Genomic DNA, 14,575 nt, shown 5'->3' on the forward strand with positions numbered 1-14,575 from the left:
ATATTTTCAGAGAACTATCCACTAGGACTCCAAGATCTCTCTCTTGAGTGGTAACAGCTAATTTAGGCCCCATCATTTTATGTTTTCCAATATGTATTACTTTGCATTTATCAACATTGAAATTCATCAGCCATTTTGTTGCCCAATCATTAGGTTTGAGAGATCCTTTTGTAGTTCTTCGCAGTCTGCCTGGGACTTCACTGCCTTGAGTAGTTTTGTATCATCTGCAAATTTTGTCACCTCACAGTTTACTCCTTTTTCCAGATCATGTTTGGATATGTTCAATAGGACTGGTCTCAGTACAGACCCCTGGGGGACACCACTATTTACCTCTCTCCAGTCTGAAAACGGATAATTTATTCCTACCCTTTGTTTCCTATCTTTTAACAAGTTATCAGTCCATGAGGGAATCTTCCCTCTTATCCCATGACAGCTTACTTTGCTTAAGAGCTGTTGGTGAGGGACCTTGTCAAAGGCTTTCTGAAAATTTAGGAGCTTTCAAAGGTTAGAAGGAAATGCTGCCCCCTGAGAGAAGAGGGACCCCCCATTCCTAATGACATAGGGGTTCTATTTCTAGTCCTGATGGGTAAAATGCTTGTTGTACTTTGAACTTGAACAAGCTCTGGGTTCTAACCCTGGCTCTGGCCTGATGGGTGAGCATAAGCAAATCTGTGCCTCCTTTGACAAAGTTGATGAAAAGCCCAAAACAAGAGCTAGGGAGTATTAATACTAATCCTCCTGTTACTATGAAGATGTCATGGCCATACAAAGACTTGTCCAGGTTTAACTTGACACACTGAGTAGTTCCATTGAGTCCACTGGGATTAGTCACAGTGCAGAAGATTAAGTCTGTGCAGAATTACAGTCTTAGTCTAGTAATCTGGAGACTGAACCATGCCATTGAATTAAGTTTTTCATTTAAATTTCCCACAACTCATGTATGTCTTATTTTAGGTGAGCTTTGCTTCTTACTGCACCACTGTAAAGGAAAATAGGTAATTCGGTGCAGAAGAGAACAGTAAATTAAGGGCTTTAAACCCCTCTATTTCACTGCTTTGACATAGCCCCATATTTGTCAGAAAGCTCAGGTCTTGGGTAACAATTCTATGTGCTATTTATTCCACAATAAATATGTGGGCAAAGCCACATTGTGATGCTGTTGAATACACACAGAAAAAAGGAGACAAAAACACCACATCACTGGTGGGCAAACACTTTCCACAAAGCGATCACTCCACAGCTGACCTCTCAGTCCTCAGCCTCAAAGGAAACCTGCACAACACTTTCAAAAGATGAGCCTGGGCGGCTACTAGACACTAGACATCAGTTCACTAGACACTAAAAATCACAGTCTTGATAAAGACATTGTTTTAGTACAATAATTTGCCTTTTTTATGCCCCGTGGTTCTTTACAATATGTGCAAACTACTTCTGCTAAACAATCCTTCCACCTTATATCCCTCTAGTTACCTTTCCCCGACCAGCAGAGCTCTGTGTAGCCTGGATATGCTACTTTCTTCGCCAGACCCACGTAAAGAAGAGCTCGGAGACGCTCAAAAGCTTGTCCTTCCTCCGACAGAATTTGGTCCAACAAAAAGCCGTTGCTGTCACCAAACATCTCTCTTTCCTATCCTGGGACCAGTCCAGCTACAACAACCCTGCAACCCATGTCCCCAGGCCGCTAGCCTGTGTGTTCTCCAGTGATTTTGAACAGGTTAGTCTGATTGCAGGTAGTTGGGTGTTACCTGTTGTAAAAGGGGAAGCTAGGGCTAACTCCCAGAATAAAGATTCCCAGGGATAGCTCAGTGGTTTGAGCATTGGCCTGCTTAAACCCAAGGTTGTGAGTTTAATCCTTGAGGGGACCATTTAGGGAACTGGGATAAAAATCTGTCTGGGGATTGGTCCTACTCTGAGCAGCAGGTTGGACTACATACTTCCTGAGATCTCTTCCAATCCTGATATTCTAAGATCCTGTAGGCAGCTTTTTAAAAAAAATCTGAATGGTATATTTTTATTTAAGTTAATCCACAGATCCTACCAAAACATCTCTGGACAAATAAGGTGGGTGCTGGCCATAGTGCATAAAATGTTTACTCAGTGACGTCTTTGCAAGAGACAGCCACTTGACCACAGCCACTTAAAGCAATTATACCAGAAATTTCTATTTTTAGGATGTTAGCTGTACAGTACTAAAGTGAAACATAGCAACTTAACAGAGAAGCAAAAAAAAAAATTGAGAGAAAGCCAGCATGTTCCTTGGCAAATTTCATTAGTGTCCATCATGGAGGGCTTTTTTCCCCTTCATACAGAAGACACCATCTTCATAGACATCCAGCGGTTTTTTAAGTGCATAGCTTTCTGTTCCCGTAGGCAGCTGCAAGGAAGGCACCTTCCTACCTACGTTCACACGGCGCTCAGAGCCCTGGTTCAGAGTCCCCAGGCGGAGTCAGCAAAGCAAAGGTCCCCCGCAGCCTGAGCGTGCGATCAGCCTCCAGGGCTCCCAGTCAGTCCACCCCGGCTTCCTTTTCCTCCTCCACCAGCCCGGCCGGGCGGGGCAGGGGGACCCTTCCTTGAGCCCAGGCTTGCTGGAGCTGCAAGCGCCGGTGTCCCCGACAGGGGTAGGGCACCCCCCCACCGCCCCGTCCTACCCAACCCAGTGGTGCTGACGGGTGTGGTGCCTTTACAATGACATTAGCAGCCTGCCCCCCGGGCCACCCGTCTGCTGCCGGCACACTGGCTGGCGCAGCACTGACAGGGTTACCCGGTGGAGCTGGCAATCACCCGCCCGCTGCAGGGTGCACAGACACACTCGCATGGTTCGAGCTCTTCCCCTCACGCAAGTGACGGAGCAAAGTCCTTCAGCCGGGCTCTCCTGGGGCTCACGGGAGCGGGCTGCTCGCAGGGACTAGATCACCCGCAGGGCGTTTCTCGCGGCGCGCAGGAGCACCAGTGGAAGGGCACAGCCAGTGCGCGCCCAGTGCACGTTATCGCTCACACCGCGGGGCTGCTGAGTTCCAGTTCACAGCTGCCAAACAATAACACAGTGGGGCCATGTCGTGAAACCAGCTGTGATTTCAACAAGCAGCTTGGACACCCGTGCCGGGCTGTGACCCCAGCGGTGTCCTCCAGGGCCTTTCAGTAAGAGCGGGATCTCCAGGCCATGCGTGCTACAGGCTGGGGGTACATGGAAGCAGCAGCTGTTTCCGTGTTCCTTGTCCACCTAAAACACCAAGTGAAGTCACTGCTGAAACCCTGGCACTTGGCGGTGAAAGGGAATTTCACCCTTAATTACAGCTGCAGCAGGACGGGGGCTTAGAACAAAGCTGATGTTGGTTTGTCATTGTTAAAGGGAGAAAATGTATTTTCACAGCCTGCTTGCTGCACAAAGAGAAATAAACTGAAAATCAGGTGGCCGAAAATATTCCTTTAATTCTGTCACTTTTTCTCCTCCTGCCAAACAATGGCAAACCAGGGAACACGGGGGCTAGTGGAAAACGCCGAACACGTGACCATGTTTGTGAAATGCAAAACATCCTTGTGGCTCTGTGCCGGTGACAGACCTCGCCCATCCGTGGCTTTCCCCCTCTGGCCGCTCGGGTAGGAGGAACGGGACTGTCACTATGCGAGCATCGCCTTCTCCGGGACAGAGCAAACTTTAAAGCCGCTCCTCGCCCACATGCAGCGCCCTTCCTCAGCTTCGGAGTCTCCGGCAGAGAATGCCCGGGGGGCGAATTTTGATTTCTGAAGCTTGGGTGATATGGGGCTAGATCGTGCAGCTCTTAGGGGAAGCGCCCGCTAACTGCAGAGGGAAGTTTTGCCCACGGACTGCAGAATCGGGCTCCATTTCTTTTGTGGACTGAGTTAGTTCAGAGGCGTCTGTGCTTTGAACAGAAAAAAAACAGCCTCGCAATCCCTTCCTTTTCTCCTCTGCCTTAAAGCAGAAGGAACTAGCTCCAAGTTGGTTTTCACTGACCAGGTAACGGTTTCACCGGCTCTGGCAACCACCAATGAAGTGTTAAGGGGGCATGGTCTTTGAAAGTGTATAAAAAGTTTGTGAAATGTGTATGAAGCAGAGTTCTTTGTACCTGAGTACAAAACTCTCCTTTTTTTCTACAGAATAAAGCAATCTTTCCTTATCCCTGTCAGGCTGTTATTGGCTCTCAGCTAGAGGGAGCGATATTTCGTAACACCACAGATCACACTGGTTTTCCTGTTTTGAACGTCTGGTAATTTTATGGCTTCTCTCTTCGGCCCATCTGGCTGCCAGAGCAGGAGTTGTTCCCAAGCTCTCACTGGCAGCCTGGAGAGACAGAAGGTCTTGCTCACTGTTAAGTTAGTGCACAGGTCTGCCACCTTTCAGCAGCGCTGTGCCAAGTCTTCATTATTCACTCTGATTTAAGGTTCCGCGTGCCAGTAACACATTTTAATGTTTTTGGAAGGTCTCTTTCTATCAGTCGCTAATATAGAACTAAACTATTGTTGTATGTAAAGTAAATAAGGATTTTTAAATGTTTAAGAAGCTTCATTTAAAATTAAATTAAAATGCACAGCCACCCCCCAGGACCGCTGGCCAGGACCCAGGTAGTGTGAGTGCCACTGAAAATCAGCTCCTGTGCCGCCTTTGGCAGGGTGCCGTAGGTTAGCCAACCCCTGAGTTAGTGCATGTAAATCAATAGTCATGAAACTTTCACATCACCGGGCTGCACTGAGTGATTTGTCCCTGGACTTTACAGTAGGGTAGCTGGGGGGCGGGGCAGCGGCTGCTCCCTCACTGAGCACAAGTGGCCCCGTTTACATTTCTTGGTTGCTGTCCGCCAGATGCAACAAACCAGAAGTAGATTTTTGGCGCCAACAGTGAAATACGAGCTCATGCTCAGACTCAAGGGGGTTCATTTAGCAGCGAACTGCCAAGTTGCTCCCTTAGCTCCCCCGTGATGGGGGAAGTTTGTCCGTGTTTCCGAGCCTGCAGATTGCTGCGCACTAGCGATAACCCCCGAGCAGGCCGGGTCCCTGCTGCTTAACATCAGCCCAGGCTGCTGGGCGGGTCGCTGGTGCTCAGGCTGGGCGGGGCTGTCCGAGGAGTGAACCAGTCTCCTAAGGGGAGCGACAGCAGCGGGGGCAGAGCTGGGCCGCTGCACCCCAGGGACAGGGGCGGCTCTAGGCACCAGCTAAACAAGCAGGTGCCTAGGGCGGCGAAATTTAGGGGGCGGCGAAATGACGGGCGTGTATGTGCCCGCTTACCGGAAGAGCGGCGGGAGCTCTTCCCCGGCTGCAGAGGACAGGCCGCTCCTCGGCTTGTCCCCGCGGGTGCACACCAAGAAGCGGCCCCTCCTCTGCAGCCGGGGAAGGGCCGCGCTACCAGCTCCGCCTGGGGTGGGGAGGGGAGGGGGTTGCTTACCGGGAAAGGCGGGAGCCGGTAGCGCAGCCCTGCCCGGGCTGCAGAGGAGGGGCCGCTTCTCCTCCGCTTGTCCCCGCCGGTGCACTCCGAGAAGCGGCCCCTCCTCTGCAGCTGGGGCAGGGCCGCGCTACCAGCTCCCGCCGCTCTTCCGCAGCAAGGGCCCCCCCACCAGGCGGAGCTGGTAGCGCGGCCCTGCCCCAGCTGCAGAGGAGGGGCCGCTCCTCAGCTTGTTCGCGCTGCTCTCCTGCGGGCAGCGGCCACCCCCCACCCTCCAGACCAACCGGTAGCCAGCTGCGGGCCGCCTCCCTGGGGGGCTAGGGCGGCGCTGCGCTGCTCGGGGGGCGGGGGCTCGGGCTGCGGTCGGCGCCGCTGGGGGGGGCGGCGCTCTTCTTTTCTGCCTGGGGCGGCAGAAAAGCTAGAGCCGGCCCTGCCGGCAGGGAGCGGGTTCCTGGAGTTTCGATAACCCAGTTTCCTAAGCCCGAAAGCCCCGCGGTTCGCTGTTCAGGTTTAATTACCCCTAGAACCGGGTGTGGCAGCGCGGGGTGCCGGGGCGGGGGTGCAGCCCGGGTGCCCCTGGGCGAGGCAGGCGGGCTCGGACCACAGGCTGCCCGTGGGATCTGGCCGAGCTATTTCAGGCTCTAGGTGAAGGCGCCGTGGCCCCAGTTGTTACAGCGAAGCCGGGGTGGGGGAACGGCGGGAGCAGGGAGCGGGATGGGGCGCCCGCCCGTGCCCCAGTCTCCCTCGCAGCTCGGGCTAGTTCCCAGCCACGCGGGCTCTCCCTGGGCAGGGGCGGCTCTAGCCATTTTGCCGCCCCAAGCAGGGCGGCACGCCGCGAGGAGCGCTCTGCCGGTCGCCGGTCCCGCGGCTCCGGTAGACCTCCCGCAGGCAACCCTGCGGATGCTCCACCGGAGCCGTGGGACCAGCGGACCCTCCGCAGGCACCTCTGTGGGAGGTCCACCGGAGCTGCCTGCAGCCCTCCTGGCAACCGGCAGAGCACCCCCCGCGGCATGCTGCCCCAAGCACGCGCTTGGCGTGCTGGGGTCTGGACCCGCCCCTGGTCAGGGAGGTGCCCAGTGCAGAGAGAACACCCCGGAGTGGGGACACCCTAGCCCCTATCCTGGGTGACCACAGCAGGGTTGGGGGTCCAGCCGCCCAGGAATCCTGGGCCCAGCCTTGTCCGGGTTAGGAGGGCTCTGCCAGACAGGAGGGTGGAAGGGGAGATCTCCAGGGCAGGGAGGCCTCTGGGTAAAGGGAATGGGAGCAGGACTCAGATCCTTCCACTCGCCCATTTCACCAGACGGGGTAGTGCAGAAGCCAGGGAAGCGCCCTACAATAGCGGACCCATTCCCCGCTTACACACTCCCCAGTGGGAAGCGAGACTCCCCAGCCTGGGTCCTGGGCCCCCCCGGCGCAACGAGCCCCTTACCCCGGCACAGCGCGGTGCAGGCCGCTAGCAGCAGCAGCAGCAGGGCGCTGCCGGGGGTGAAGCTCCGGGGGCGGCTCATGGTCCGGGCTGGCGGGGGAGGCTGGTGCTAGGGTCTGGCTCGGCTCAGCTGTTTGCCACCGCAGCGCCCCGCGGCCGCTTTTATCCCCGCGGGACCCCGCCGGGAAATTCCCTGGGCGGAGCGGCCGGAGAAACCCGCTTCAGCTGGGAGCCGCCTGCCCCGGCCCCGCGCCAAGGGCTGGGCTCGGGGATTGGCCCGGGCCCGGGATCCCCGCCCGGAGCCCCCAATCCAGCCACCTTCACTCCCGCAGTAGCGATCCCCGCACCGAGCCCGGGATCCCCGCCCGGCAGGGAGCGGGTTCTGTGGAGTTTCGATAACCCAGTTTCCTAAGCCCGAAAGCCCCGCGGTTCGCTGTTCAGGTTTAATTACCCCTAGAACCGGGTGTGGCAGCGCGGGGGTGCAGCCCGGGTGCCCCTGGGCGAGGCAGGCGGGCTCGGACCACAGGCTGCCCGTGGGATCTGGCCGAGCTATTTCAGGCTGCAGGTGAAGGCGCCGTGGCCCCAGTTCTTACAGCGAAGCCGGGGTGGGGGAACGGCGGGAGCAGGGAGCGGGATGGGTCCCGCCGGTGCCCCAGTCTCCCTCGCAGCTCGGGCTAGTTCCCAGCCACGCGGGCTCTCCCTGGGGTGCAGCGGCCCAGCTCTGCCCCCGCTGCTGTCGCTCCCGTTAGGAGACTGGTTCACTCCTCGGACAGCCCCGCCCAGCCTGAGCACCAGCGACCCGCCCAGCAGCCTGGGCTGATGTTAAGCGGCAGGGACCCGGCCTGCTCGGGGGTTATCGCTAGTGCGCAGCAATCTGCAGGCTTCGAAACACGGACAAACTTCCCCCCTCACGGGGGAGCTAAGGCAGCAACTTGGCAGTTCGCTGCTAAATGAACCCCCTTGAGTCTGAGCATGAGCTCGTATTTCACTGTTGACTGTTGGCGCCAAAAATCTACTTCTGGTTTGTTGCATCTGGCGGACAGCAACCAAGAAATGTAAACGGGGCCGCTTGTGATAGGTAACATAATTTGATTTTGATTCTCTTATGCAATCATTAAGAGTTTGTGACTTGTCTTAACTTAACTTGTCTCTGGTCAATGAGAGATAGGTGGAATGATGTATCAGCAGGTAAATAAACCTATGTACCCACTGTCCCTGATCTTAGGAAAACATGTTGCTATCAGTATGGTCTGATATGACGTCAATAATACTATATATGTGTGGTAAAAATCTTGTTTCGGGGTGTCCTTCCTCTGGCATTAGTCGAGGGGGGCACCCGCTCAGCTGATCGCTCAATAAAGAGCCTGTATAAGCAGGGCCGCCCAGAGAATTCCGGGGGCCTGGGGTCTTCGGCGGCAGGGGGCCCCTTCCGTTCTGGGACCCGCCTCCGAAGTGCGGGCCCCCCTGCCTCCGAATTACCGCGGAAGGCGGACCCCCGCCGAAGTGCAGCCCGGTCTTCGGCGGCGGGGGGCCCGCCACGGGTCTTCAGGGCACTTTGGCGGCGGGTCCCGGAACGGAAGGCCCCCCCCCCCGCCGCCGAAAACCGGGCTGCAGTTCGGCGGTGGGTCCCGCTTCCGCGGTAATTCGCCGGCTGGGGGTCCTTCTATCCCGGAGCGGAAGGACCCCCCGCAGGCGAACACCAGGAGCAAAGACGCTCCTGTGCCCGGCCTGGAAGAGTTTTCCGGCCCCCCGGAGCAAGTGAGGGACCCTGCTCCAGGGGCCCTGAAAAACTCTCGTGGGGGCCCCTGCTGGGCCCGGGGTCTGGGGCAAATTGCCCCTCTTGCCACCCCCCCCCCCCCGCAGCCCCATGTATAAGAAACTCAATTTTGCTCTCTGTGTCTCTCTTTGGAGTAATTGGTTAGCTCTGGGGAGAAACGAGCCCATTTTTGGGTAACACTTGTGCTCCGCTGCCCCCCCCCCCCTCAGCTACCCTACTGTAAAGTCCAGGGACAAATCACTCAGTGCAGCCCGGTGATGTGAAAGTCTCATGACTATTGATTTACATGCACTAACTCAGGGGTTGGCAACCTACGGCACCATGCCAAAGGCGGCACAGGAGCTGATTTTCAGTGGCACTCACACTGACCGGACCCTGGCCACCGGTTGGGTCGGAGGGGCTCTGCATTTGAATTTAATTTTAAATGAAGCTTCTTAAACATTTAAAAATCCTTATTTACTTTACATACAACAATAGTTTAGTTCTATATTAGCGACTGATAGAAAGAGACCTTCTAAAAACATTAAAATGTGTTACTGGCACGGAACCTTAAATCAGAGTGAATAGAGACTCGGCACAGCGCTGCTGAAAGGTGGCCGACCCCCCCTGCACTAACTTAACAGTGAGCAAGACCTTCTGTCTCTCCAGGCTGCCAGTGAGAGCTTGGGAACAACTCCTGCTCTGGCAGCCAGATGGGCCGAAGAGAGAAGCCATAAAAATTACCAGACGTTCAAAACAGTAAAACCAGTGTGATCTGTGGTGTTACGAAATATCGGTCCCTCTAGCTGAGAGCCAATAACAGCCTGACAGGGATAAGGAAAGATTGCTTTATTCTGCAGAAAAAAAGGAGAGTTCTGTACTCAGGTACAAAGAACTCTGCTTCATACACATTTCACAAACTTTTTATACACTTTCAGACAAAGACCATGCCCTGTTAACACTTCATTGGTGGTTGCCAGACCCGGTGAAACCGTTACCTGGTCAGTGAAAACCAACTTGGAGCTAGTTCCTTCTGCTTTAAGGCAGAGGAGAAAAGACAGTTCAAAAGTTCAGGTTACTGTGTACCTGACGCTTCTGCTTTCCCCTAGTGGCGGCCTGAATAGCTGTTAAGGGGGGTCACCAGTAACTTTCACAGTGGGAACTGCAACACACCCGCAGACCAAGCAGCAGCTGTGCAGACCACCCAGGACATATGTTATTAACCAGCTTAAAAAAGGAAGGGATTGCGAGGCTGTTTTTTTTCTGTTCAAAGCACAGACGCCTCTGAACTAACTCAGTCCACAAAAGAAATGGAGCCCGATTCTGCAGTCCGTGGGCAAAACTTCCCTCTGCAGTTAGTGGGAGCTTCCCCTAAGAGCTGCACGATCCAGCCCCATATCACCCAAGCTTCAGAAATCAAAATTCGCCCCCCGGGGCATTCTCTGCCCGGGACTGCAAAGCTGAGGAAGGGCGCTGCATGTGGGCGAGGAGCGGCTTTAAAGTTTGCTCTGTCCCGGAGAAGGCGATGCTCGCATAGTGACAGTCCCGTTCCTCCTACCCGAGCGGCCAGAGGGGGAAAGCCACGGATGGGCGAGGTGTGTCACCGGCACAGAGCCACAAGGATGTTTTGCATTTCACAAACATGGTCACGTGTTCGGCGTTTTCCGCTAGCCCCTGTGTTCCCTGGTTTGCCATTGTTTGGCAGGAGGAGAAAAAGTGACAGAATTAAAGGAATATTTTCGGCCACCTGATTTTCAGTTTATTTCTCTTTGTGCAGCAAGCAGGCTGTGAAAATACATTTTCTCCCTTTAACAATGACAAACCAACATCAGCTTTGTTCTAAGCCCCCGTCCTGCTGCAGCTGTAATTAAGGGCGAAATTCCCTTTCACCTCCGAGGGGTCAGGGTTTCAGCAGTGACTTCACTTGGTGTTTTAGGCGGACAAGGAACACGGAAACAGCTGCTGCTTCCATGTACCCCCAGCCTGTAGCACGCATGGCCTGGCGATCCCGCTCTTACTGAAAGGCCCTGGAGGACACCGCTGGGGTCACAGCCCGGCACGGGTGTCCAAGCTGCTTGTTGAAATCACAGCTGGTTTCACGAAATGGCCCCACTGTGTTATTGTTTGGCAGCTGTGAACTGGAACTCAGCAGCCCCGCGGTGCGAGCTATAACGTGCACTGGGTGTGCACTGGCTGTGCCCAGGGGCGGCTCTACGTGTTTGGCCACCCCAAGCAGTCATGCCCGGGAGGCGCCCCGGAGGCGGCAGGTCCGGTCGCCCCGGGGCTCCGGTGGACCTCCCGCAGCCTGCCGCCCCCCGGGAAAGGGACGCCCCACGCGCGTGCTTGCCGCGCTGGGGTCTAGAGCCGCCCTGGCTGTGCCCTTCCACTGGTGCTCCTGCGCGCCGCGAGAAACGCCCTGCGGGTGATCTAGTCCCTGCGAGCAGCCCGCTCCCGTGAGCCCCAGGAGAGCCCGGCTGAAGGACTTTGCTCCGTCACTTGCGTGAGGGGAAGAGCTCGAACCATGCGAGTGTGTCTGTGCACCCTGCAGCGGGCGGGTGATTGCCAGCTCCACCGGGTAACCCTGCCAGCGCTGCGCAAGCCAGTGTGCCGGCAGCAGACGGGGAGCCCGGGGGGCAGGTCAGTGTAAGGCACCACACCCGTCAGCACCACTGGGTTGGGTAGGACGGGGCGGTGAGGGGGGTGCCCTACCCCTTTGGGGAACAGCGGGGCTTGCAGCTCCAGCAAGCCTGGGCTCAAGGAAGGGTCCCCCTGCCCCGCCCGGCCGGGCTGGTGGAGGAGGAAAAGGAAGCCGGGGTGGACTGACTGGGAGCCCTGGAGGCTGATCGCACGCTCAGGCTGCGGGGGACCTTTGCTTTGCTGACTCCGCCTGGGGACTCTGAACCAGGGCTCTGAGCGCCGTGTGAACGTAGGTAGGAAGGTGCCTTCCCTGCGGCTGCCTAAGGGATGGGAATCTTTGTTTTGTGGGTTAGCCCCAGCGTCCGCCTTTACCACGGGTAACACCCAGCTACCAGCAATCAGAGTAACCTGTTCAAAATCACTGGCGAACGCACAGGCTAGCGGCCTGGGGACGTTGGTTGCAGGGTTGTTGTAGCTGGACTGGTCCCAGGGTAGGAAAGAGAGAAGTTTGGTGAGGCAACGGCTTTTTGTTGGACCAAATCCTGTCGGAGGAAGGACAAGCTTTTGAGCGTCTCCGAGCTCTTCTTTACGTGGGTCTGGCGAAGAAAGTAGCGTGTCCAAGCTAAATACAAGGTGGGGCAGTTTGTTAAGCTCAAGGCGTTAACACGTGTTGTAAGAGATGAGTTACAATGAAGGCGGCAATAACACGTCTGCTGGTTTAGGACTATGGAGAGTGATTTTAGGCAGCAGGTTTGTTCCAAGCTGTTGTAATGGACCATGAAACCAGCGTCTCTGTTGAATCGATGGTTTTTAGTTCCAGCCCTTATGAATTTAAGTTCCCACCCTTGCCTGTTGCCGGTGATGTGCAGGTTTCCTTGATGAGCCTAGGAAGGTAAAGTCCTATCTCTGTTGGACCGAGTGGCTATATTCTGCTTGTTTTAACTCCTTCTGGCTTTAAGAAAACAGGGAAATACCATGATGCAGGGCCGCTTTAACTCTTTTTGGGCCCCCATTGGGGAAATAGGGCATGTGATGGGGGGCGGTCTGCAGAGTGAGGGGCCGGTTGGGGGCAATGAGAGGCAGCGCAGCAGGAGTGGCCCCACTCAGCCCAGCACAAGGGCATTGTTTACAAACCCCACACTGCCAGACGCACACTGGCCTGCCCAGCCCTGCACTGCCAGCGTACCCTTCCGCACTGCCTCCGGGCCCAGTGCCCTGCCCTTATGCCAGTGCCCCCTGCCCCAGAGACCTCCCCCACAGATCCCTATGCCCAGCACCCACTGCCTAGAGACCCCTCCCACTGACCTCCCACCACAACTGCACAGCACCCTGCACACCATACCCCCCACCCAGCTCCCCCACCCACAGATCCCCTACTGCCCAGCACCCCCGGCACAGTCCCACCATCACAGCTGTACAGCGCCCCATATTCCTGAGGGAATTCTGCATCAAATGCTGTGCATAATATTTTAAAATTCTGATTTTTTAAAATAATAATAAATAAATGTGGAGGCTCCACCCTGGCAGTGGGGAGCACAGGCCACTGGCTGCATGGAGGTGGGAGATCACCCTGCAGCCTCCCCCACCCTCCTGGGACAGGGACTTGGCAGTGAGGCTGAAGCTGACCCTGACATGGCACAAGGGCCAGGCCTGCCCCAGAAACACCCCGAGGCCCTGCCCCTTTTGTGCCAGGCACACCAGGTGTGGGCAGGGAGGCTCAGCCCAGCAGCAGGATCCAGGTGCAGAGGACTTAGCATGGGGGTATCCAGATGGGGGTAAGATGGTTCTGTGGGGGGGGGTAAGATGGTTCTGTGGGGGGCAGTCTTGGCACAGGCAGCTCAGTGGGGGATCTGTATGCTCAGGGAGGTGCCAGGTACAGGGGCAATGGGAGTCTGCAGGGAGGACCAAGTGAAAGTGGTTGGAGCCCAGCGGGAGGGAGTGGGGAAGAGTCTGGTGCAGGGAGAGGTGGGGTTGTTGTACTTAAAGTACTGCACAGGATCTTTTCAGGGGGAATAAGGCAAACACCACATTCATTGGTAATACGTGCATCAATCAATACTGTATCATATGCATATGATCTATATTACACTCATGCACTCACACATACACTCCATCTTGTTGTTGTTACTGACTAGTTGCTCCCTTTAACTTCAGGGGCCAGATGAGTTAGATAGAGGAGGGGTGGAGCCAGACTTCTGTGGATCTGGATCAATGCTCTGATGTTGACAATCCTGGGTTTAACAGGCCAATGTTCAAACCACTGAGCTATTTCCCACCCTCCTCCTGCTTTCTCCCACCAATACCTGGTGAGTCCAGATCCAATCCCCTTGGATCTTAACACAAGAAAAAAATCAATCAGATTCTTAAAAATAAGACTTTTAATTAAAGAAAAGAAAGGTAAAAGAAAAAAAAATACCTCTGGGAGAGATTAGCATACCAGCTACTCTCACAGACAGATTCAAAACACAGAGGATGTTCCCCTGGGCAAAAACTTAGTACACAAAAGAATTCCCAATTTGATTATTCCTCTAATTGCACAAAGACAAAGTCACACAAAGAAAATAAACAAACGGCCAAAACGGAAACTGACTCTAAACAAAGGAAACTTCTCTCCTTCCTTTTGAAGCATCTTGTTCCCCCATTGGTTCCTCTGGTCAGGTGTCAGCTAGGCTAGGTGAACTTCTTAACCCCTTACAGGTAAAAGAGGCATTAACCATCTGTTTATGACAGGGACACAGCACTTTTACAAATGTCTACAGTTAAGCACCCCACCATCACACAGGCCGTCTAATATAATGACGCAGCAAGCCTCCCAAATTCCATAAGGAAGCAGCAGTTGATCTTTCACCCACTCAATTATATGTTCATGGATGATGTTGTGAGTCTGTGCCTATGGGTCTAACACTTCCTTCTGGGAATATCCTCCATGAAACACAGTTAGGGTGGAACCAGATAAAGGGACACTGCACTTTTACAAATGTCTACAGTTAAAAAAAAAAAGGCAGGGGGTGGGGCATGCACATGTCCTGAAAATTACTTATATATATAAAGCAAGTGTCTTCTATGCTCTTTTTCCTTGGAGCTGTCTTGTTTCCTATAACAGCAAAGAATCATTATGTGCCTGATCTCACGGAGTGCTTTAAGCAGGAGTAGTCTCATAGCAAGTTAAGCAAATGTGCAAGTCCTTGCAGCTTTCATAGCCACAAACCACTTTCTGAGGCTGAATTTCCCTTCACAATGAGGTCTGCAGATGAGGAGTTTAAATATTGCAACTCTGGACCCAAGTGTCTTAAATGCAGACAAACATTAAATAAAATAGGGAAAGGGATGAAGCTTGAAGGCAGGTGTGTATCCTATACCA

At 54.7% G+C, this 14,575-nt stretch overlaps 1 protein-coding gene across 1 annotated transcript in view; it reads left to right on the plus strand.

Moving 5' to 3' along the window:
• The window catches only part of LOC120406410 (growth-regulated alpha protein-like), a 145,371-nt gene that overhangs the window by 3,965 nt on the left and 126,831 nt on the right, over nt 1-14,575 (plus strand). The window lies entirely within an intron of this gene.

This window comes from Mauremys reevesii, linkage group 5 (assembly GCF_016161935.1).
Source record: "Mauremys reevesii isolate NIE-2019 linkage group 5, ASM1616193v1, whole genome shotgun sequence".
NCBI lineage: Eukaryota > Metazoa > Chordata > Testudines > Geoemydidae > Mauremys > Mauremys reevesii.